General features: G+C 32.4%; 1 protein-coding gene across 1 annotated transcript in view; it reads right to left on the bottom strand.

Moving 5' to 3' along the window:
* acvr2ba (activin A receptor type 2Ba) overlaps positions 1 to 23,258 on the bottom strand; it is a 45,078-nt gene that overhangs the window by 17,383 nt on the left and 4,437 nt on the right. The gene's annotated exons all lie outside the window — the stretch shown is intronic.

Raw genomic sequence — 23,258 nt, 5'->3', positions numbered from 1 at the left:
AAAAGCTTTTGTAACACTATATCATTCAAATAACAATAAATGTTTTTGAGCAGCAAATCAGAATATTAGAATGATTTCTGAAGGATCATGTGACTGGAGTAATGAAGCTAAAAATTCAGCTTTGAAATCACAGGAATAAATTACATTTTAACATATATTCAAACAGAAAACAGTTATTTTAAATAGTAAAAATATTTCACAGTATTACTGCTTTTGCTGTACTTTGGATCAGATGAATGCAGGCTTGGTGAGCAGAAGGGACTTCTTCAAAAAACATTAAAAATCGTACGGTTCAGAAATTCCTGACTGGTCGTGTAGACAGCAGGCCGTGGCCACTGAAGCGCAGTGACCGCAGGACTTTATCACAACACAGAGTGACCTTTGACCCACCGAACACTGAGCAGGTTATGAAGAAAAAAAAAAAAAAAAAAGGCAGCTTATTTTTATTTATTACTATAATAATTGAACAAAAAATGTAATAATAATAATAAACAATTTTGCTTTATTACAATTTATTATATTTGGATAAAAGCATATAAATGTAAATGCAATGCAAACTGAATAAAGAAAATGAAGTATTTTGAGACTAATCTTGTGAAGTCAGTTAATACATGATATACTTAAATTAAATCTAATAAAATGTACAAAGATGTTTTCATTATGAATGTAGAATTTATTGACTTTTTAAAAATATTAACAATAAAAGGAGTCTAAAGTAATAATAAATTTACAAACTGATTATGTATAAAATAATATATAATAATTAATTATACATTATGTATAATATTCAATTTAATTTTCATTATAAACGTACAATTTATTGACAATATTTATTCAAATAATATAATATTAAAAAAATATTAAAATGCAAGTTGAATCAAAATATAAGAAAAATAATAAGAAATAATAAATTTAATTAATTTTTACAAACACACTAATAATATATAATATTTAATTATACATTTTTTACAAGGATGAGTCGATGTTATGTAGCAATAATAATATTATTAACAATATATATGGCAATTTATTGACTGATTTATTTTACAAGATCCATTTCACAATAGGCTTTATTTTCTTTCATCAAAGTTTGCATTGTATTTAAATGTACTCATGCAAATGAGGAACACCACAAGCTATTCATCATAAAATCCTCAAAATTTGCAGCACACATTGCTACATTTAAAGTAGAAGATTAGTAATATGCTCGAGCTCTATTTTCTTCTCTGTAGTACATCAGAGGAGGCTCCTTCACTCTCTCTTTGTTTAAGACAGAGATTTTCAGGACCAGCAGGACAGAAAATAATGAACGAGGCTCAGAGCTGACGGATAAAAAACAAACACAACACACAAAAACCCCTCGGTTTGCATATCTGTAAGCGATAACGGAGGAGCACAAGGACGAGGCGTCCTTCAGCGGCGCTCAGGGTCAGATCTCAGATCAGCGGACGAGTGTTTTTACGATGCAGCACAGATCTGGCAGCGGCGGCCGCGACAGATGTTCCCGCCAATCTGTGCATCGCGGTTGCTAGGCAACGGGGAATCTGGAAGTAGCGCCTTTCCTCGTCCCCGCAGACAAAAAGCCCTTTTCAGTCGAACACGCATCAGATACTCGCATAACAGCGCTCGCCGGCATTCACTCGCTGCCATGGGAGCGTTACGCTACGGCCGTCACAGATGTCAGCCGCACAAAAGAAAGCATGTAGTAAAACACGAGTCTGCAGGTTATTACGAAGGCAATATCATTTTAGTGCAGCTGCTGCTGCTCTGGTTTATGAACGTTCACAGACGAGGTTACATGAGCAAATGAAGCCAATTTAACGTCTTAATTCATGTCCCCGGCCTATAAAATTTATTGAAAACAATTAAAAACAACAATATATTTAAAATACATACGTGTTATTATTTTTTCTCATTTAAAACATTATAATTTTAAATGTTTGTGTGTGTGTGTGTGTGTGTGTGTGAGACCCTGGACCACACAACCAGTAATAATGGTCAATTTTTTGAAATTGAGATTTTTCATCATCTGAATAAATAAGCTTTCCATTGATGCATGTATATTTTTTTGTCAATCTCGTTCTCACACACCACACCAATCTTTCCTGAACGCGAGACTGAACACATTCCTGCAGGGACGAGCTGTAAACGCCGCCTGACATTTTCCTCCTTTTAATTACACAGCAACAGTAATTGTTTCCTCATTAGCGTGTAATTGATGAGGTTTGTAAGAGAGGGCAGAGCGGTGCGTGTCAACAAACACACAGAAACACTGATCATTCTCACCCAAATCAACACATTTACAGCCAAAGCATGCAAGAGTGCTGACAGACAGCAGGTCTGGATCGAATTTAACGTGGTTTACAGCAGATCTCCAAAACCACCTCCACGCTCCTGACGAGAGCTCACAGCGTAATTGAAACCAGACGAGGAAACCGCGAAACACAGAAAACAAGCACAACACACACCACAGTTCATAACTGATGAACATTTACACTGTTACGGATCTGAATTCATCTGAAAAACGACACTATTGTCTTCTGTAAAGCTGAAATTGACATTGCTACTGAATTTTGCACGGTTGCATTTTCTTCTAAAAAGCAACCTAATAAACTGGGACTATTTTATAACTTTGGAAAATAGTAGGTAAATTTTATATCTAATTACAAAGAAACGGCAAGAAACATTAAATTAATTACGAAATTTTGAAGTAGAAAGACTGAAATAGTATTTTCTTGTGAAAAAATAACCTAATAAACTGTTATTTAGAGGAGCACTGGCTGCTTTTAAAAACTTTTACCATTCAAAAGATTGGGGTCATTAAGTTTTTTGAAAGATATTTATTTATCAAGGATGCTTTAAATTGATCAAGAGTGACAAAGACATTTACGTTATTCAAATAAACACTGTTCTTTTGAACTTTTTCATCTGTGAATCCTGAAAAATAAAATGCATCACGGATTCATTGTGCAGCACGACTGTTTTCAACATAATAATAATAATAATCAGAAATGTTTCTTGAGCAGCAAATCAGCATATTAGAATGATTCCTGAAGATCATGTGACACTGAAGACGCTAGAAATTCAGCTTTGATCACAGAAATAAATTACATTTTAATAGATGTTCACATAGAAAACACTTATTATAAATAGTAATATTTCACATTTTTTACTATATTTTTGATCAAATAAATGAAGCCTCTGTGAGCAGAAGAGACTTCTCAACATATAAAATGCATGTTTTTAATACACCGTCATTGATTTTACAGTGAGACTGTGCTTTGAACATGTTTTATGGCGTGATGATGAATAATTTCAGCACAATGTGAATTTCAGTTAAAAGACGGTGCTGTTAATCACTCAGTCTAGACTATACATAACATTCACACGGACGTCTCCAGACGTGTAGGAGACGAATGCGCGGCTGTGCAGATGTAGATGTGAGCGGAGGATCGTCAGAATGAACCTGATAAACCCGTCGCTGTTAGTTAAGACGCTCGCCTACAGACCTTTACTGACGGAGAACACATCACTTCAGCAGAGAAACAAAAGTACTGAGCTTATACAACAAACACTTGAACAAAGCACTGAATTAGCCAAAGTTTAAGCGGTTATTGCAATCAAATTGAGTTTAGTAGCAGATAAACTAGATCTCCAGCCACCAAACGAAGGATTCTGGACTGAAGTCAGCGTTTAATGCTTTCGGATGGACAGACAATTTCTCCTGATTTCTTTAGTTGCACATCAAACAGATAACTGGAGCATGTTTTACAAGAAAAGTTTCTTTGTATTGCAATTATTTGTAAAATTGACCAGCAATGGAGTAAAACTTGCTTCTGCACTCTAAATACTGGGTTTATTGGGTTAATTTTTACAAAAAAATTAAAATAATAAGTTTTTCTACTTTAAAAATTCACAATTAATTCAATGTGTTACTTGCTGATCTTTGTAATTATTTGTAAAATTTACTAGCAACTTCTGACAACTGTTTCTACACCGTAAAATTAATGAATTAATTAAATAAATAAATCTTTTTTTAGGGTTAATTAAAAAAAAACAATTACCATTTCATTTTTTCTACTTTGAATGAAATGTGAAATTTTAATTTGTTACATGCCTTTTCTTTGTAATTATTTGTAAAATTGATTTCTAAACAAACAGTTTCTAAAAGGATCCTTTAAAGTTATAAATAAAACCAAGGAAATATTGCTGCTTTTAATCAGTATAAAAGGCAAAATGAAGACACATTCAGTTCTCCGTTCACTTTAAATGTCTTATTTCAATTAATTTACATGCAAGTAACTTAAAGAGAATCTTCTAAAATCTCATCACCACCATCTGAATCTTTAATCACTACATCAGAATAAATTATTTTACGGACAGATGCAAATTGTAGTCAAATACGTGTTTGATTTCCAAAAGAGGCTGATGAGTTCCTACTTTAATGAAGATAAAATTATTCATCGTTCCTCTGATATCTCAGGTCATTCCTATGAGGTAAAACTACAAAGTGGACAATTTAATCCTCAAAAAACATTTCACTAAAGAATTGTGGGAATGATCTTACAACACACGAGTATCTGGAGCCTGATATATTTAGAAAGTTAACAGAAGTCGCATTTCACCTTCATCAGCGTGTGACTGTATTATTCCCACATTTTAATACATGCAGCAAAAAAAACAAGTTGGCTCTGTTCCAAAACATAGTGAGCTGCCTACCTAGACGGCACTGTAAGGCGTCATTGTTAAAAACTGAAAAAAAAAAAAAAGGTTTTATTTTAGCAAAACTGAACCGCATTGCATGTATTTTCAACAGCAGGAGGATGAAATCAACACACAGTAGATTTCTCTCTTATTTCTGAAAAATAAACACCTGGCAGCAGAACTAACTCCACCAGAAAACATCAGACGGATCCCTAAACGAGCATCTCAGTCATGAATCACTGTGCATTCTGAACAGAATAACTCCATTATAGAGTTCAGTGAGCGGTGAACGGTGAGAAATTGCGCATTAAAGTATCATTTTTCATTTGAGCTGAGAATTCAACTGAACGGAGAAAGCGACGACTTTGCAAATTGCAACACTGAAACAAAAAGTATCAATTGCTCTGTAGCCAATCAGAAAGCTTAAAAACAAAATAACATTTTAAAATGTTGATTTTCAGTATCAATCATTGCTGTCGATCACACTCAAAACTCACTTCTAAAAGCTTCAAAATTAAATCAGAACATACGTCAGGGATAATGCATGGCTAGCTGTGCATTAAACAATTTTAATGCACGATGTGGAGGCCATGCATTGTGTGTGTGTTGTGTGCATCAATCAAAGCATCGTTAATGCATCGCATTAATATGGAACTGTGATTAAACTGGCTTGGAACTATCTGTGCATTAAACGGTTTTACTGCATACCTGCCAGCCAATCAGAATCCAGTATTCAGACAGACCATGGTATAACAACACATAACCCATCAATAACTACTGATTATTTATGAACAAATCACTTTTGAGTCTAATTTCTACAATGAACCAATAAGTGAACTAATATAAGAACATTTGGAGTGGACTGATGATTTGACTGATTGGATGAAAAGTCAAAAGCTAAAAATTACTGTTTTTATGACTTGATATTTTATATAAACATATAGTACGGTAAGGATTTTATAGTGCAAAACATTTTCAGAATTTTACATGCAAATTATATTCTGATTTAATATGATTAATCATGATAAATCATGGCTGCAACAAACTTAGCAGGGATTTTTACAAAATTTGACCGAAAAATGCAACTTTAAAGCGAAGATTTGACTGATTGGATGAAAAGTTAGCAAAGTAAAACTTAATACTGTAAAAGCTTTTATGACTTGACTGCATGAGTTTTACGTATTAGTTTAATATATGTTTGACTAAAATAAGATTTAACAGGATTTGATCAATATTCGAATTTGATTTTTATTTGAATGTGGAATTTTATTTAAAATTTTTCTTTGACAGCCCTAATTTACAGCAAATGGAGAAACGACAATCATTACACAATCAAAACCTCCTCTTCATTCAGCGCTAAATTAATCTATAAAAGACAAGCATATCTGGGCTGGGTGCAAAAATAATGCATTTTTGGAGATTAAAGTTTTATTGTATTTTACATGTTTGGCGACAATGACATGATTAAAATGATTAATATATTGGTTCTTCTTGGAGAAAATTTAATGGAAAAAATAAATGACATTCAATGTCTTGACATTTATATTTTTCTCTGAAACTTAATTAATCCAATCAGAAGAACCGTGATTTTAGGCAAACATTCAATGTAGCCAAATAGATTTAGTTTTGTAGCCAAAACATTGTAAATATAAATTGTAAAATATAGCAAAAATCTAGTTAAAAATAATCCATTTATATGCACCAGTATAATAATATGCAATATTTACCTACACTGAAAAAAATCGGTTAAAATAATTTCTCTTAGAAATTGATAGTAAATCTCATCGTTAATTACGAAAAGGCAAGTAACAAATTGAAAAAAGCAAAATACTAAAAAAAAATTATCTTGTAAACATACTCCAATAATCTTGGTTTTATTTACAACTTCGAATACAATTTACTCTCTCCCGATATTATTTATTTATTTATATTTTTATATATATAAACAAGTAAAAAATAAAAATGACATGTATTAAACAATATTAATAATTTTTTTTTTAAATTAATGACATGAATCATTTAATTAGTTACAAACTGATTAACTGAAACCTCATTAAAATAAAATCACAATATTTACAGTATTTCTCAATTTTTATATCAGCAGCAGAATAATCCTGAATAGATCATCGTCCAGCTCTAGTTCTATCAGTTACAGTCAAACAAACAAACACAATGAGCCTTAATAACCTCAATCCCTCACCGTTAAACAATATCGTCATTCATCAGAGCCACACAGAAGTTAATTAGCAGCGCGTGTCTGTGGTTTTCAGACGGATGACAGAGAGAAACACTGAATGACTTCATTAACACTGATTCACAGAGATCCCATCTGATTCACATCACGCCTGCGACCGGGCTCTCCGGAGTTCCCTTCACTCCAGCGGCAGACCTTCTGATGACAGCCCATTCATAACCAGTGATATAAAACTGATGTAAACAACACAAACCATGAGCGAGGAGCTACAGATATATATCAGAAATTGTGACAAATATATAATTTAAATGGAATAATAATAATAATAGTAACAGTAAATTGACATTTTTCTAAAGGATAATGACATTTTTTTCTTCCATGTTTTTTGTGCAGCACTTTGTTTGCCAAAAAAGAAAAAAAAAGAAAATTATTTATTTTATTAAAAATTCATGTTTTTTTTAAAGATAAAGATTAATGTTTTGTGCCTTAATTTGATTACAAAAAATTTAAATACACAAAACTGAATTTCTTTAAAAAAAAAAAAATTTGTAGGGTCCCTATAACGGTAAAGAAAATAAATTAATAAATAAATAACTGATGTTGTTTTCATAATTTTATGAATTCAATTCATTAGACATTGTTTTATTATTAAAACATTAAAATGGAATTAAAGCAGAAAACAGAATTTGGTAAATGTAAAATTGAATTTGACAATTTCAGGGGCCTAGAAATTCATTTTTATTAAACTTTTAATAAATTGTATACGTTTCATGATTTCAATTAATTAATTAATTAGACATGCTTTTTGATGACTAAAATTGTATTTAACCATTAAAGAGTCCAGAAAATTTTATAAATAAATAAATAAAAAACGGAATCCAGAAAAATTATGATGGAGAAAATGAAATTTTGAAAAATAAAAATGGACTTTGATATTATTCCAATACTATCGTTTTCTGACATTTCAATGTAAAAAAACAAAAAAAATAAAAAAAATAAATAATGCTGTCAAATGATTTAATCACATCCAAAATAAAGGTTTTTGTTTACATAATATATGTATGTGTGCCGTTTATATTTATTATGTATATGCATATATTTCAGAAAAATGTTATGTTTATATATTAAATATATGTATTTATAATATAAATTATGTGAATATAAATTTATACATGTAAATATTTTCTAAATATATACTATACTTGTGTATTTATATATACATAAATATACCCAGAACACACACATATATTATGCAAACAAAAACTTTTATTTTGGATGCGATTAATCGCAAGTAATCATTTGACAGCACTAAAAAAAACAAAAAAACAACCAAAATATTAGAATTGAATATATGCGTCAATGGCGTGTCTTTTTCTCTCTCTTCTTCTGTAATGAAATGTCAAGCAAATCAAAGTTTATCACGGGTCAACTTTGGCCTCAACGTCTCTGATTTAACCCAATCAACCCCAGATCCACTGGCTCTCTCGATCTGAATCCAGGATTTGAGACGTGAAACAGAGGCACAGCTCGTCTCAAGAACGTTTCTTGAAGGAGAACAAGGACTTGGGCCTGTTTTATGACTCTGACATTTACCTGCTCCTAAATCCTGCTGCTTACGAGAGACGCAATCAGGTCAAGGATGAGTCTTTCCCTCCGAGTCTTCAAGAGAGGAAAGAAAAGGTCGCTGGGCATCTGGCTAATTACTTATAACTTGCTGGATTCCCCATCGATCACACACGAGGAAGAGAATGAGTGATTCATCTACAATTTTAGTAGTTATTCCCTTCCGCCAGCTCCAAAAAAAAAGACTTATTTCTCAGACCCTATAATATATCCCTTTGGAACACCAGAACACGTTCAATGTTTCATAAATGTAACAAAATATAAAGTCAATATAAAATAAATAAATAGACAAACAAACATTTGATAGATAAAAACCACTTTAAAAATATTAAATTAATATTTTATTTTACAATATTACAAAAATAATATTAACTAAAATAAAAAAAGACAAAATAATTAAAATGAAATTTAAAATTAATTAATTTGAATTGTTACCATCTAGTTAACTTGTTAACTACAATGTGTTTATTTATGTTTGATAATGCAATATATAGAAAATAAAAATATTACACGAAAAAAATAATAAAATGCAAAGTTAATATAACAAACAATTGATAAAGAAAAGGCACATACAAAAATGCTATATTAAACAATATTAATATTTTAATTCATAATATTAAAATATCAAATTAAAAATTAAAAATAACTAAAAAGGAAAATTGTAATTTAATATTCCATGTTACCATCTTGTCAACTAAAATAAGGTACAGAAAATGAAAATGATTTAATGAAAAGTAAATGTAAAATAAATAAACAATAAACAAAAACAATTGTTAAAGATAAAAAGCACACAAATAGTATTTGAAAATTAAATTATAATTTTAATTCATAATATTAAAATTATAAATAAAATGTAAAAATTAAATGAAATTAAAAATATAATAGGAAAAAGCAAATAATTTAAAAAAAGTGAATATTGTAATACTTAAAATTCAATTTAATTTTATTTAAAATAAAATGTTAGATTGTTTTTAGAAAGATCTTTTTAGAAATAAATGATAATGATTTGCTAACCCACTACAAGTGGATAAAAGACTGTTTAAGTTGTCAAAATCACAAAAGATAATGCACAAATGAAGCCTGCATTGATTCACAATCCATTACCCAGCATCTCAGTTTCAGAACTAGCCATTAAATTGAGTCATGATGAAAAGGGAAAGTATTCAATGGAGTCAGATCAAGGTCTGCAACCTTTCATCCTTTACATCGCGTGAATCACAGGAATGAAGATTGAACGGACGGGCTGCTTTGAACTATGATTATCATTCAAACATTATTCACAGCAAAAACACACGTCAATATGAATCTCTCAACTGTCAATGCGTTTCATTTATACTTCACGACCTTCCAAGAAGACATCCAGAAGATGGAGATTCCTTTGCATCACAAAACCCTCGTGACCCCAAGCAGCATTTGCATGAGTGAAGACATGTGTGAGCGCGACGGATGGCCACAAAGCCTGCACATGATAACGACACCAGTGTTTTGCATGAGAATACGAGCGCCACACACTCACATGCATCTGATGAGCCACAGTCTAAACTCACTACTGCATACAACACAGAACACGCTAATCACACGTATAATCACAATACACACGCCTGTGATTAGCACACTTCATTAAATAACGCAGTGATATTCCTACATGCGACTAAAGCATGCACTGATAGACTGTTACATTTACATTAATGCATTTAGCAGATGCTTTTATCTAAAGTGACTTAGATTCATTGCATGCATGGCATGCTGTGCTGTTTAAGCAATTTATGTACCATTTATGTGCAATTTGTGTGTTATGGTTATTATACAGCAGTCTAAAAAAAAGCAGTTAAAGAAATACCAATGCACATCAATGTCCGTACCAAAAACATGGTAATAGCATGGTACTTTTTGGAACACTTTTCTTGAAATAAGCCTGAGTTTAGCAACTTTGCAAGAACTGGAAACTGAGATTCGGTTCTTATTCAGAAACTGGTTCGATTTTGTAGAGAGAAATTTCAATGGGTTTTTAAAGTGTTTAAAAACATAAAAATGGGTTTTAAATTGGGTGTTAAAAAAGTTCAACCTTGTAAATTGTTACTTAAATGTTTAGAAACAATGCGTTTAAAACAAAAGTTGTAAAACACATTTTAAAAACATTTAACAACTTGTAGTTATAACTTTGTTGTGAATTGTCACTAAAAAACAAGCTTAAAAAACGTTTAAAAGAAAATAAAAATGTGTTTAGGAAAAAGGTGCGTAAAAATATACTACCATGTTTTAAATTGTTGCTAAGAAACATGTTTAAAAAAAAAAAAAAAAAAAATGTATAAACAAATGTTTAAATGTTCTGCAAATTATTACAAAAGAAAAAAAAGAGTTTAGGAAAATGTTTAAAATGATGTAAATTGTTGCTACAAAAACGGTTGCTTATAAACCAAAAAAAGTTTGAAACAAATGTTTAAAAATAATGTGTTTAACGTTGCTATAAACCGTACATTTTTATAGAATTTTATTTATTAATTTTTTTTTTTAAGTGTTTAAAAATGTGCTTAACTTTGCTGTAAACTTACTAAAACAAAAACCTTAAAAAAAAAAAAATTAAAAATAGAAAATGTGATTAAAAATGTTAACATTTAGCGATTTTGCAAGGGTTTGAAACGGAGTCAGTTCTTATATTAAAAAATTCTGGAGCAGGATAATATTAATAACATACGGGTGGTTAACAACACTAAATTGTACTAAAATACTTTGACACTGTTTCCTACTGAATCTACAGCACCACAGCAAAAGAAACTTAAAGAAACACTAAAACTCTTCAAAAGTACTAAAAGAGCCATTGATGAAATCATTAAGGAGCTGGAATCATTAAGTGCAAATAGAATTGCTGAATTCCTCATTATTTTCCCCAATAACAGCAGACTGATATGTTTTTTTTTTAGAAGAACTTTCCCAAGAGGACATTCTCCTAATCTAGTTGTCTAATATTGTTGAATATTTGACACTTTGGATAAAAGAATCTGCTAAATGCATGAATGTAAAATGTATAAAATTCAGTTTCTTATTTCTTTAAAAGTTGTCTAATTTGGTGAGAAGAACAACAGATGCTGAACACCAAAGAGTCTGAATGATGTGATGCTCTTCATTGGCTTTGAGAAAGTTATGATGGATGACAACACAAGCAAAAACCCTTCAGAAAACCATCTTTAAACGCTCTTTACTCCAAAAACATCCGGCAGGCTTCCATTTGGACACCAAAACGGGTTTTTCTTTTGGTGACGCTCTGGATCTATTTATAGCCGCTGGCGAGAAACACAAACCGCAACTCAACCGCAAGGAACAATGATCATCATAATCAGGCCAGACCGCAATAAAAACAAAGTTCACGAGTTCACTCTGGCGTTTGATTTCGAGGAAGAGAACGAAACGTAGCTTTCTTCCTTTTAAACAGGATCTGGATTTTAAGACGGACCTGATTTCTTTCCAGACGGAGGATTTGCGAGGGAGTTTGTAAGTAGGTCAGGTGTTCTGATGGCATATAGAGTGATGTACATGCAGCTGCATGAATCCAAACATCAGCCGACGGAGAACTTTAGCAGGATAAAAGCCAGATTAACTGCTATACCAACCAGCAAAACACTCCCACCAGCAAGCCGAGAAACTCACTTCTGTGCCTCAAACTTCATGCATGAGGCTTGTGTTTCTTTGTAAAATTTAGTGCAGTCAAACGATTAATTGCTTCCAAAATAAAAGTTTTTGTTTGCATAATGTGTGTGTGTGTTCTGTGTATATTTATTATGTATATATAAATACACACACATACAGTATAGGGTACAACAGGGCTAAAGGCACCTTTGATGTTATTTTCATCTAAACCACTAGATGGCACAAAAGCGTGGCCGACCACTTTCCAAAACATCCGCTTTTCAAGATGCACCTGCAAATTTGTCTGATCCTTGACATGAGTTGATTCTGCTTACTTGATCTAATATTTTGTGTTTTTTAAAATGTTGTAGATTTAAGTAGCAAATGAGAATCGCTCAAATTAATGCATATATTTTGAGACAAAAGTCTTCTTTATGATTTTCAGTTTTGTTTAAGATAATTAAAGCAACAGTTTTTAAACAGTGAAAGAATATGTAAAAGTATGGTATTTGGGTTAAAAAGCGCCTCTGCTGTTGCGCACCGTAATTAACATGATAATTAATAGATGGCTGACTTTTCCATTTGTTGACATGACATGGTTAGATTCAGATGGTGAATATCATATATTATGTTGGGTGTCCATATTAGAGACAATCACCATGTTTAGAATGAAACCATCATAATTAAAAACATGATATTAATCATTTCATACAATAAAATATCATTTGTTGTTACTACTGTAAATATATATTCAATTATTATTGGATCTCCTTCAATACTTTCAGAATCTTTACTTATTAAAATGATTTTGTTTCTTCATTTTAAAATATGTTTTTTATATGAACATTTTAATGACAGTATATTTATTGACCAAAAATGATTTTTTTTTTCAAAATAAGCAGAAAATAGTACAAACTTTGCTAAAGTGATTGTTTTGAACAAGTATTAACTTAGACATTATTTAAAAAAAACATTATTTGTATGAATACCATGTGCTTTTTACCGCTCGTGCCACCTCACACATTTATACGATTTTTAAACAAAATAAACAACTTTAATGATTTATTTTCACACAAAATCTGTTGCTCCATTTATGTTCAATACAACGTATATATATTTTTCTGCAATTATACATTTTAGACGCAGTGAATAGCACATAAAGGTGGGCCTTTAGCCCTGTTGTACCCTATATTTTAAAAATATTGATATGCGTTTACATTTAACGCACACTGATGAATCATTCACAATAAAACTAGGAACATTAATTAAATTCTTTGATATGATGCAAGTCAAGTCGAAACGCACATTAAGCCTGACTTTTATTAATTTTTCTGTGGCAATCTGTGCCCTTTTTCACCAGTATCCAAACCTCTGACTAACAATTACATTAAGTTCAGGCAAAATATCGAATTTTGTCACGCTAAAATAAATAAATGGCAGCTTGTCTCTGGAGGTTTGGAGAAAGACTTTCCCACGCACTGGTGGGCGTCATTGACGGGCTCCTCGCGGCAGGTGGTCACCGCTGGGTTTTCCATGACAAAAGCGTGGCCTCCTTCACCCCGAGATCCACGTCACACACCGTCTCAGCCTTTTCTCACACAGAGTCACTGCAACAATGACTGCAAACTCCAGTCCAGACTAATTATTCTGTTGACTTGAGCGACGCTTCGTGATTCGACCTCCAACCAAAGAGACACAAACAACGCATTTGACTTGACTGGATGACTGTATTAAAGTCAACTATAAGGAAAAAATAGTAATAGAACTAGCAAACTTCTGCAGCTAAAAATTAAACCATTTAAATCCATTCATCTTGGTTAATATTGATTTATAAATATACAATTGTTTATTGTTAAACATACACAAATTTTGATGTTAAAAATGCAACATTAACCAAAATTAAATCAATCAATGAATGCTGCAAAAGTATTAATCAATGTTAGTCAATGCAATAGTTAACATGGAGTAGGGTTAACAACCTTGTTGTAAATTGTTACTAAAAACCAAAACCAAAACATAAATGTGTTTAAAAATGTTTCAAAACAAACGGTTTTAAAATGTTTAACTTGTACATGATTACTAAAATAAAACAATTTGTAAAAAAAGATTTACTTAAAAAAAAAACATGTAGAAAAATGTACAACCGTGTTGTTATAGTTACTAATTTTTTTTTTTAAATGTTTAAAACAAAAATAATCTGTAAATTGCTCCTCAAAAAAAAAAAAAAAAAATTACAACCTAATTGTAAAATATTAGTAAAAAACGAAAGAAATATAAAATGCATTTAAAAAAAAAAAAGTTTAAAAACAGTGTCTAAATGATGTTTAACGTGCTGTACTTTTACTAAAAATGAAAACAAAGTTTATAAAATGTTTAGAAACATAAAAATGTGTTTATAAAATAAGTTTAAAAACAAACAAAAAAAAGTTTTAAAAATGTTTAAGAAAAAAAGTTTAAAATGTACAACTTTGTAAATTGTTACTTAAAAAAAGAAAAAAAATTTAAACAATGTTTAAAAATAATTCGTTTTAAACAAATGTGTGTAAAAATTTACAACCTTTTGAAATTACTACTAAAATTATTAATAAAACAGCAAAACATTTTTTTTTAAATGTGTTCTTTGCATTGATTCTTAGCTGGTACTTCTTCAAAATACTAAAACAATCATCAGGGAAAATAATTCAGTGGAATCTCAAGCAGAATTATGAAATCCCTGCCATTCCCCATCTCTAGATATTAGTATGCGCTCAGCATGCTCTTCCAGCGTGAGATATTTTTACCCTCTCTTTCATGGCCGCTCGAGGAAGAAGTGAACAGCTGAGGGCCGCTGATGTCTGGCGACAGCTGGACGTCAAGATGGAGACGGAGAGGTCATGAGCGGAGCCTGGGAGTCAGGATTATCCGCACATTCCTCCATCTGGAGCGCCGAGGAAGCATCTGCCCCATCTCCATCTCAAAAACCCCGGAGCCGGAGCCCCAATAATGACTCCTCACACTGAGGAGGAGACGTCTGCTCACGGATCTGCTCTCTCAGGTGGAAATGCCAACAGCTTTGAGTGATCGCAGTGGTCCAAACACACTGTATGGTGTTCACACACACAAGCGCCATCTTAAGTGCCCCTATTGTGGGTAATGAAAGGTTCATATTGTGGTTTTGGGAGTCTCCAACAACAGGTTGACATGCATGCAAAGTCAAAAAACACTTTCATTGTCTTATAATATGCATTTATTTTTACCTTACTTGCTCAACGACTCCCAAGCGATTTGCTCAACGATTCATTTTTCCAAACCCCTCCTTTGCGTGACGCTAATCTGATTGGTCGATTGGTCTCATTTTCATCTCATCTCACCTGTAACGCCTGATAAAGCAGTGTTTGTGAGCCCAGTGCTGCTTTGTGTGCAGCGTTACCGAGGAAACAGCTATTTTAAACCCAAAAGTGGCACCTAGTGGCAAAGAATGAATTTGCATTTTCATTCAGACCAACACGAAAAGATCAACAAGTGGGTGGACAATATGCTAATGTTTCATGTTGACGTCAACATGAAACGGCTTGGGATTCGTTTTAAAAACGACTCGTTTCAATGATTCAGAGTCGACTCTTTCTTTTGAGAGACAATAACTTTATACACGGTGCACTTTCAGATTGAACACTTTACAGGATGTTTTCATTCACTGAGAGCGGTGTTACACACTGCATGAAAGCTCATTTTCAAAAATCCATAATAGGGGCACTTTAAAATAATCTACCTTCAGAAAACAAACACTGCTGAAAAACAGCTGACATACGTGCATCTGGGAGCTCACAATATCATATTATGGTTGAAAGCTGCTACAAACCATGAAAATATTAACAAATTCACTTCACACCATGCCTTTAACATTATAAAATCCGGTATGAGTGCTGTTAATGGGAACAAAATCTTTTTAAAAATTGTTTTCAGTATTTGGAACAGAGCTGAATTAAAATAAAATATGAATATTAGATGGAAAAACTTAAAATGAAATGTTGATTGGTAACTAACTGAAATAAAAAGTTTTAGAAAATTTGTTATGTGGTTGTGTCATTTTTAACTTTTTTGTATTTCTAGAACTGTAATTTTAGTTCTTGAACTTTATTTTATTAAATATTAACTATAAAATATTAACTACAAGTTTTAGTAAATTTGTTTGCAAGTTTTAATATTTCTAGTAATTTCGTTTTTTTTTTTACTTAAAATGATTCTAGTTAGTTACGAAGGCAAAAGTTCTATTCTTTAAGTTTTAGCAAATTTGTTACACCATTTTGTCATTTTTTTAGGTTTTTATAATGAATGAATGAACTAAAATGATGAAAGCAAAAATGTAGAAATATTAAAAAAATACTGAAAAAGCACAAGACAAATACACAAACTACTAAAACTAAAACATAAAAGCCAATTCAAAATATTAATAAACATTACAATAGTACATAATACTAAAATGACAGTATCTCTAATAGAGCAATGAAAATACTCCTAGTTATTAAAATGAGCATAAATTAGGTATAAAAATATAAAATGTAAATATTTTAAGTTACAGCAATACAGATGTTTTTCACATTGAATTAATAACGAAAGGGAAAATGTGCTGAACTGTGATGAAATTAAAAAAAAAAAATTGCAAATATGCATTCTTTTCAGATATAAATATTCATTACTATTTGCATTGCTTTGGGACCCTTCTGCACCCTTTTAGACTCAAAATACAATTCATATTCAGCATTATTGATTTAACTGCACAGACAATCAGATGAGAACAAAATTTGGATTGAATTGATTTGAATAATTTTGTTTCATAATTGATGAAGTCTGCAACATTAAAATTGTTACTTTTCTGTTTTGTTGCCATGACGCTGCTTTGAAAAAAATCTGCATTTTATAAAGCACTACAGAAATAAATGACCACACACACACAACTGAGCGCAGACTGTGTACGCTCACTTTTACCATGCGAGTAAAACACAAGCTCTTGAATCAGAAGAAACAGACTGAGATGGTGTCATTACCCCGTAACCTCAGCGTGAGGCCAGATCTCAACAAACAGCACATCTGAGCACAGACCGACTGACACAAAAGCCAAGGGAGGCCACTGGAGGGCCGGGACGGCTCCAGCAGACGGGCCCCGGCTCCGCAGACACAAACAGAAGGGGACACAAATACACAGACGGACACAAAAAAACACACCCAAAGAGCTCGCTGATTCTCAGCAGAACAGAGTACGAGAGCCATCAATTGTCTGCTGAATGGAGCCCATCCCGGACGGGCCCCCTATTTCTGGGCTTTTCTCTAGGGGCCAGAAACAAACAAGGTCGGTCACAACGATGCAGACATTCAGCCATCAGCTCAATGACAGAATAAAACCTGAAATTACCTTGAAACTCCAACACTCGCCATGAAAAAAAACAAAACAAAATACAATAAATAAAACAACACTGGGATTGACTTCAAACTTTTTGATTGAATTTTTATTGATTTACACTTTTCATTTTCTTCACTTCTGAGCCAAATCCATCCATCACTGCGCAATAGAGCTGATTTCAGTCATAATTCAGTTTAACTACTATGCTAGAGTATTATAAGTTAACTTTTAACAGATACATTACTGTTTATAAGTTTGGAGTTGGAAAAATGTATTAAAAGAAGTCTCTTTTGCACACTAAGGCTACTTGTATTTGATCAAAAATACAGGAAAAACTGTGAAATATTGCAATTTAAAACAGCTGTTTTCTATGTGAATATCTGTTAAACTGTAATTTATTTCTGTGATGCGCAGCTGTATTTTCAGCATCATTACTGCAGTCTTCAGTGTCACATGACCTTCAGAAATCATTCTAATATGCTGATTTGCTGCTCAACAAACATCTCTGATTATTATCAATGTTGAAAACAGTCGTGCACAATATTTGTGGAAACTGTCATACATTTATTTTTCAGGATTCACAGATGAATAGAAAGTAAGAAAAAAAACAGCATTTATTTGAAACAGAAATCTTTTGAAACATTAGAAATGTCTTTACTGACACTTTTGATCAATTTAATGTGTGCTTGCTCAATAAAAGCCTTAATTTCCTTAAAAAAAAAAAAGATTATAATATATATATATATGCATTTAAATATGCAGTCCTTCTCTCCAGGCAAATTGACCAAAAAATAATAAAGATAAATGTGAAGAATTTTGCCATATTCACTTTCCACAGGTGTTTTACTTGCATATTGAATTATGCACTGTGTTGAGATTTAGGGTTAAAGGAAATTCATAAACTTAATTTCTGCCAGGGCATTATCTGTTTTTCCACAGATGTTTTTCTTAAAGTGTATTTAACACATTTAACATTTAATATTATGCACAGGCCTATTTACCTTTAAGAATCCATGCAGGAAAAAAAAAAAAAATGCATGTGCAGGTCTGAAATGTGATTCAAGGCCATTAAAGTATTCTCATGTCTGAACTCGCATGAACTTATAATGAACTTTTCACAGCATGTGACAAATCTTTAACAAATACATAAATCTACAGCAGAGTGTGCTGCAGAGTTCAAATGCACAAATTTGCACACATGCTCAAGGTGTATTGCATGTTTATTTATCCAATATTTTGGCTAATTTGACCAATGCATTGGCACCCAACCATCAATGCATAAAATGCATGCAGATTTATTGTTTCAACTGTCTGAGCTCAGTACTTCAGGAACTGTAATTGCTATTACTATAACACAGTCTGATGCACTGTAAACGTATGCAACCCAGTAATTTCATGGAATATTTGAGCTAAACTAAGCCCGAGCTAAACCGAACCCTCGGTGTGCTCACGAGCGCCACATGTGATGCACGACGAGGCCCGTGCGAGAGATAAATCCTGCAGAATATCACTGTTTACATACAGCATCCTGACCGCGCGGCTCGGCCCAGATAAGCGGTATCTGCGCAGGTAAACAAACGGCACAGCGAGAACAGCGAGTGAAACCGCAATCTCTCTTTGCTCTCTTCAAACACGCTCGCCTCATTTAAGAAAATAATAGAATCGGCAACAATAACAAACCTGGGAAATTACCCAAGACTTGCCAAGCAAGCATTTCATTTGCAATTACACAAGTGTAAATACGACACTCAATGGACTCTGATCATCCGAATGAAACACAAGACCCTGAAAACGGCCCTCAGAGAACAACGACACGCAAGGAAGAGGAATACGAGCATGCAGACTCATCACAGTAATCAGCAGTAAGCAGAAAAGCCTTTAACGTTTTAATTAATTCTGAACTTAACAACGCCAACTCTCCAGCTCCAGCTCATCTTTATATGAACTCCATGCACCTACATATAAATATACCTACACAACATATGCAATACAGAAAGATGGCTTTGCTTTATTCCAAAAAGTCTCTAAATAAAAGAAAAACATGAAACAGATTATCCAGATGATGCTGCTGAAGAAATACTTCAGTCAAAAATGTGTTCACACAACACACAAAAAAAAACACAAACGTACTTAAAAAGCTATTTATTGATTAGGCTATAAATATCTGGCACAATTACTCAGCTTAGTTAGTTGAGTTTGTTAATTCTGCTAAACCACTTTAACCAAACTTGTAATTCTTCTCCGTATTAAATTTCAATGTGTAACTCATTAAAAAAAAACAAAAAAACTCACGCTGGACAATATACAACCAAACAAAAATTTTGAAATACCAAATTAAGATTGAATTTTTTTTTATTATCATCATTATTATTATTGATCTCTGGCACAATCAATCATTTCAAATGTTTAATCTGTTGTTACACGATGATCAATCATTATCAATAATTTCTGAATTCAAGTACAAGCTTTTGCAAATGGTAAATTTGCCATTTATGAACTTCATGCATCCACATTTTGCATGAAGTTGCATATAAATCACCCAACATAAAACGAATATAACAAAAAAGACATGAAATACAGCAAACTGGCTTTTCTTTACTGCCAGTGGTCCCTAAATAAAAGAAAAACACGAAGCAGATAAATTATCCATAAAACACCTTGGAAAAAGAACGTCAAAATGTGTTCAAATAACATACAAACGTACCTAAACAGCAGTTCATTGCTTATAATATCTGGCAACGTAGTTAGTGGTGTTTGCTAAGTGGTTTACTACTGCTAGTGCCAAACTCGTGACAGTATTAAACTTAAAAGTGTAACTCACAAAAAAAGCGCATAAAATAAAATAAAAATAAAGCCATTTCTTGATTATTCTTAATCTCGGTCACAATCGATCACTTTAATTGTTTAAGCTTATTACCAAATGATCCATCATTCCTTGATATCATTTCCAAATTCAAGTACAAGCTCCTGCAAATGTCTTAAATTTGCCCTTTTATGAACTTCAGGCATTCTATTAAAGTTGCATATAAATATATAAAATAACCACCCAAAATAAATAGGCCAATAAAAAAAGAGCAAGCTGGCTTTTCTTTATTCCTAAAATAAAAGAAATCCCTTAATAAAAGCAAAAAAAAAACCATGAAGCAGATAGATCATTTACTACAGTCCTTGAAAAACAAAGTTCACAAGTGCTGTCGAAGAAATGCATCCGCCAAAAGCAAATATCATTTTAAACACACAAAAATGCTGACATACCTAAAAAAAAAAAAAAAGGGCTATTTATTGATTGCAAACCTCTGGCGCAACTATTGGTATTTGCCAAGTCAAGCATCATCACTATTAATGCCAAAACTAGTTTGACAAAACCCCTAACACTCAACATAAGACGATAAAGTCCTACAGAATAAAATCCCAGAATACTTCAACAATTTCTGCCATGAGAACGATGCTTTTAAATAAATCTCTTTGTTATTGCTCATTTTGATCTCCTTTATCACGGCCCAAAATGACTTTATGTTGTGCATTATGGGTAATAATCCAGACGGCCAAAGACATTGTCTGAACACAACCATTCAGGGCTTCACTTATCAAATCAGCTCCGATCTAAACCGTAGGTTGAGTATCTCCAAGTCAGGAGGAAAATACACATTCATGAATTCAACAATTCTCCTCATCCAGGGCTGAAAGTCAATTATGGGCATTTTGAGCAAATCCCAGCATCCCATCTCTGTGTTTGGATAACATTTCACGTTCTCACACAAAGATCTGACACGGCACAAAACACAAAAGAGACTGTCGAGGGTCTAGCAAACATTGCTTTTTGTGTAAAACTGATGCTCACTGAAGTCCATTTAATACATGACTTAAATACAGTTCAGTGAAACAGATTCGTATAAAAACAATGCAATGCATTCGCCTCAATGTGCTGCTCTCAACATGCATATGGCTGTTTTATCACAAATTGTGTTGTGACCGGCTCAAATATGCCCTAAAACAGAACACAATCTGTCTTTATAACTACATACAACATTTGCAATTAAAATGAATTTTCAACAGCTGATAACCTTCAATGTGATTTTTCATTTGACTCGCTCCTGATTGGAAAAGTTGCATTCCAATGAAAATCTTAAACTTCCCATTGGTAGTTATGATAGATGATTGATTAACCAGTCAATAATTGGCCTTTTTTAAAATGACTGCCACTGCCTGATGGCCTGAATCTTTAACAAAAGTAAATTTCAGAGTGCATGCATTCTGTTTAAATGCAATCGTTTAATTTTATTCTACACAGTAAAAATTATGCATGGAATTTGTGAGAAATGTTAAAAATTCAATGCAATATGATGCAACAAGTTCTTGCATGATTCAGTGATTCTACAAACCTAAAAAGATGAGTTCTTAACATCAAAACCCCCAAAATAACTAACACAATTAAGACAAAACAATAGTAAAAGTAGCCTATAAATACACTCAGCAAACAGCCAATAAATAATAACAGTAGTCGCAGAGTGTATTCATGCTGCAATGCATGCTGGTAAACCCTTAACCCTCAACAAGAATTGGATGACTGACTGTCAAAACAATAAGCGTTCAAGTAACAATTGGGTTTCTGGATGTGGATTTGTGAGAAGCTCAATTCAAACAATATATTCCTGAGAGATCAGCACTTCATTTCAGAATGTTTGGAATTCAAACTAGTGGTCGACCGATATATCAGCCGATATTTGGCATTTTTCAAATATCGGCATTGGCCGATAAGTTTTTCTGTGTGGCCGAAGTGTTCGAGGCGGGACTTTTATTTTGATGGCGGTGAGTACGGCAGCACCTGAGCACACACCGCTCACATTCTCCCTCTTGTTCGCCGTCGTCGTTCAGTTCTGTCTAATACGGACAGAAGTCTACCTAATAATCAGTTAAAATTAAAATGTATACAAAAAGCATCATAACAATTGCTTTAATTAATAATAAATGCAAACAATATTTCTCGTTTGCCGTCAGCATTCAGCAAATACGCATTTACATCATTTGAACAAATCGTTGAATGACTAATGAACATTTAATTTCACAAACCTTGCAAATTTAGTCGAATCCAGCTGCGAGAACTTGTGAAGTGTGCATGTGTACATCCTGCATGATCGCGTGTTTTCTGCGTGACTTTCGGTGTGAACTGTATGCGGACAGGAGGAGAGTTCAGCTTCACTAGAGATGCGCGGTCGAAAAACTTCAAACTCGTGATTTTAAATTATGCTGTGCTTTATGCATTTGCCCACTGTCATATTCATGTCATTTTCACTGTGTGCTGTATATAAAACGAGTGTTACCTTGGCTTTATTTGAAAAAATGATTCCCAATGCACACAAACTTCCCAGAATACCGAGTGCCCTGTTGGTTACAGTGTTTACTTAATTTTTAATTATATTTTTATTAAATATTTATTTATTATATTAAAAAAAAATACTTTGTCTTCTAAAGTATAAGTATGTTTATTTTACACATTTATTTTTAAATTTAAATTTAAATTATTTTAAAATTATTTAAAATAATTTTAATTATTTGAAATTTCTTAAATATGAATTAATATAAATAAAATTATATCGACTTAATATCGGCCACCCATATCGGTCGACCACTAATTCAAACCCATTCAGATTATTTTGTTATTATTGGTAATAATTTAATAATGATTTGTGAAATTTACTAGCAATTTCTAAGTGATAATTGTTCCAAAGTTTCTTG

The sequence above is a fragment of the Onychostoma macrolepis genome, chromosome 24, assembly GCF_012432095.1.
Source record: "Onychostoma macrolepis isolate SWU-2019 chromosome 24, ASM1243209v1, whole genome shotgun sequence".
Taxonomy (NCBI): Eukaryota; Metazoa; Chordata; class Actinopteri; order Cypriniformes; family Cyprinidae; genus Onychostoma; species Onychostoma macrolepis.
The sequence above is the reverse complement of the archived record's forward strand: the minus strand, read 5'-3'. Positions and strand labels throughout refer to the sequence as shown.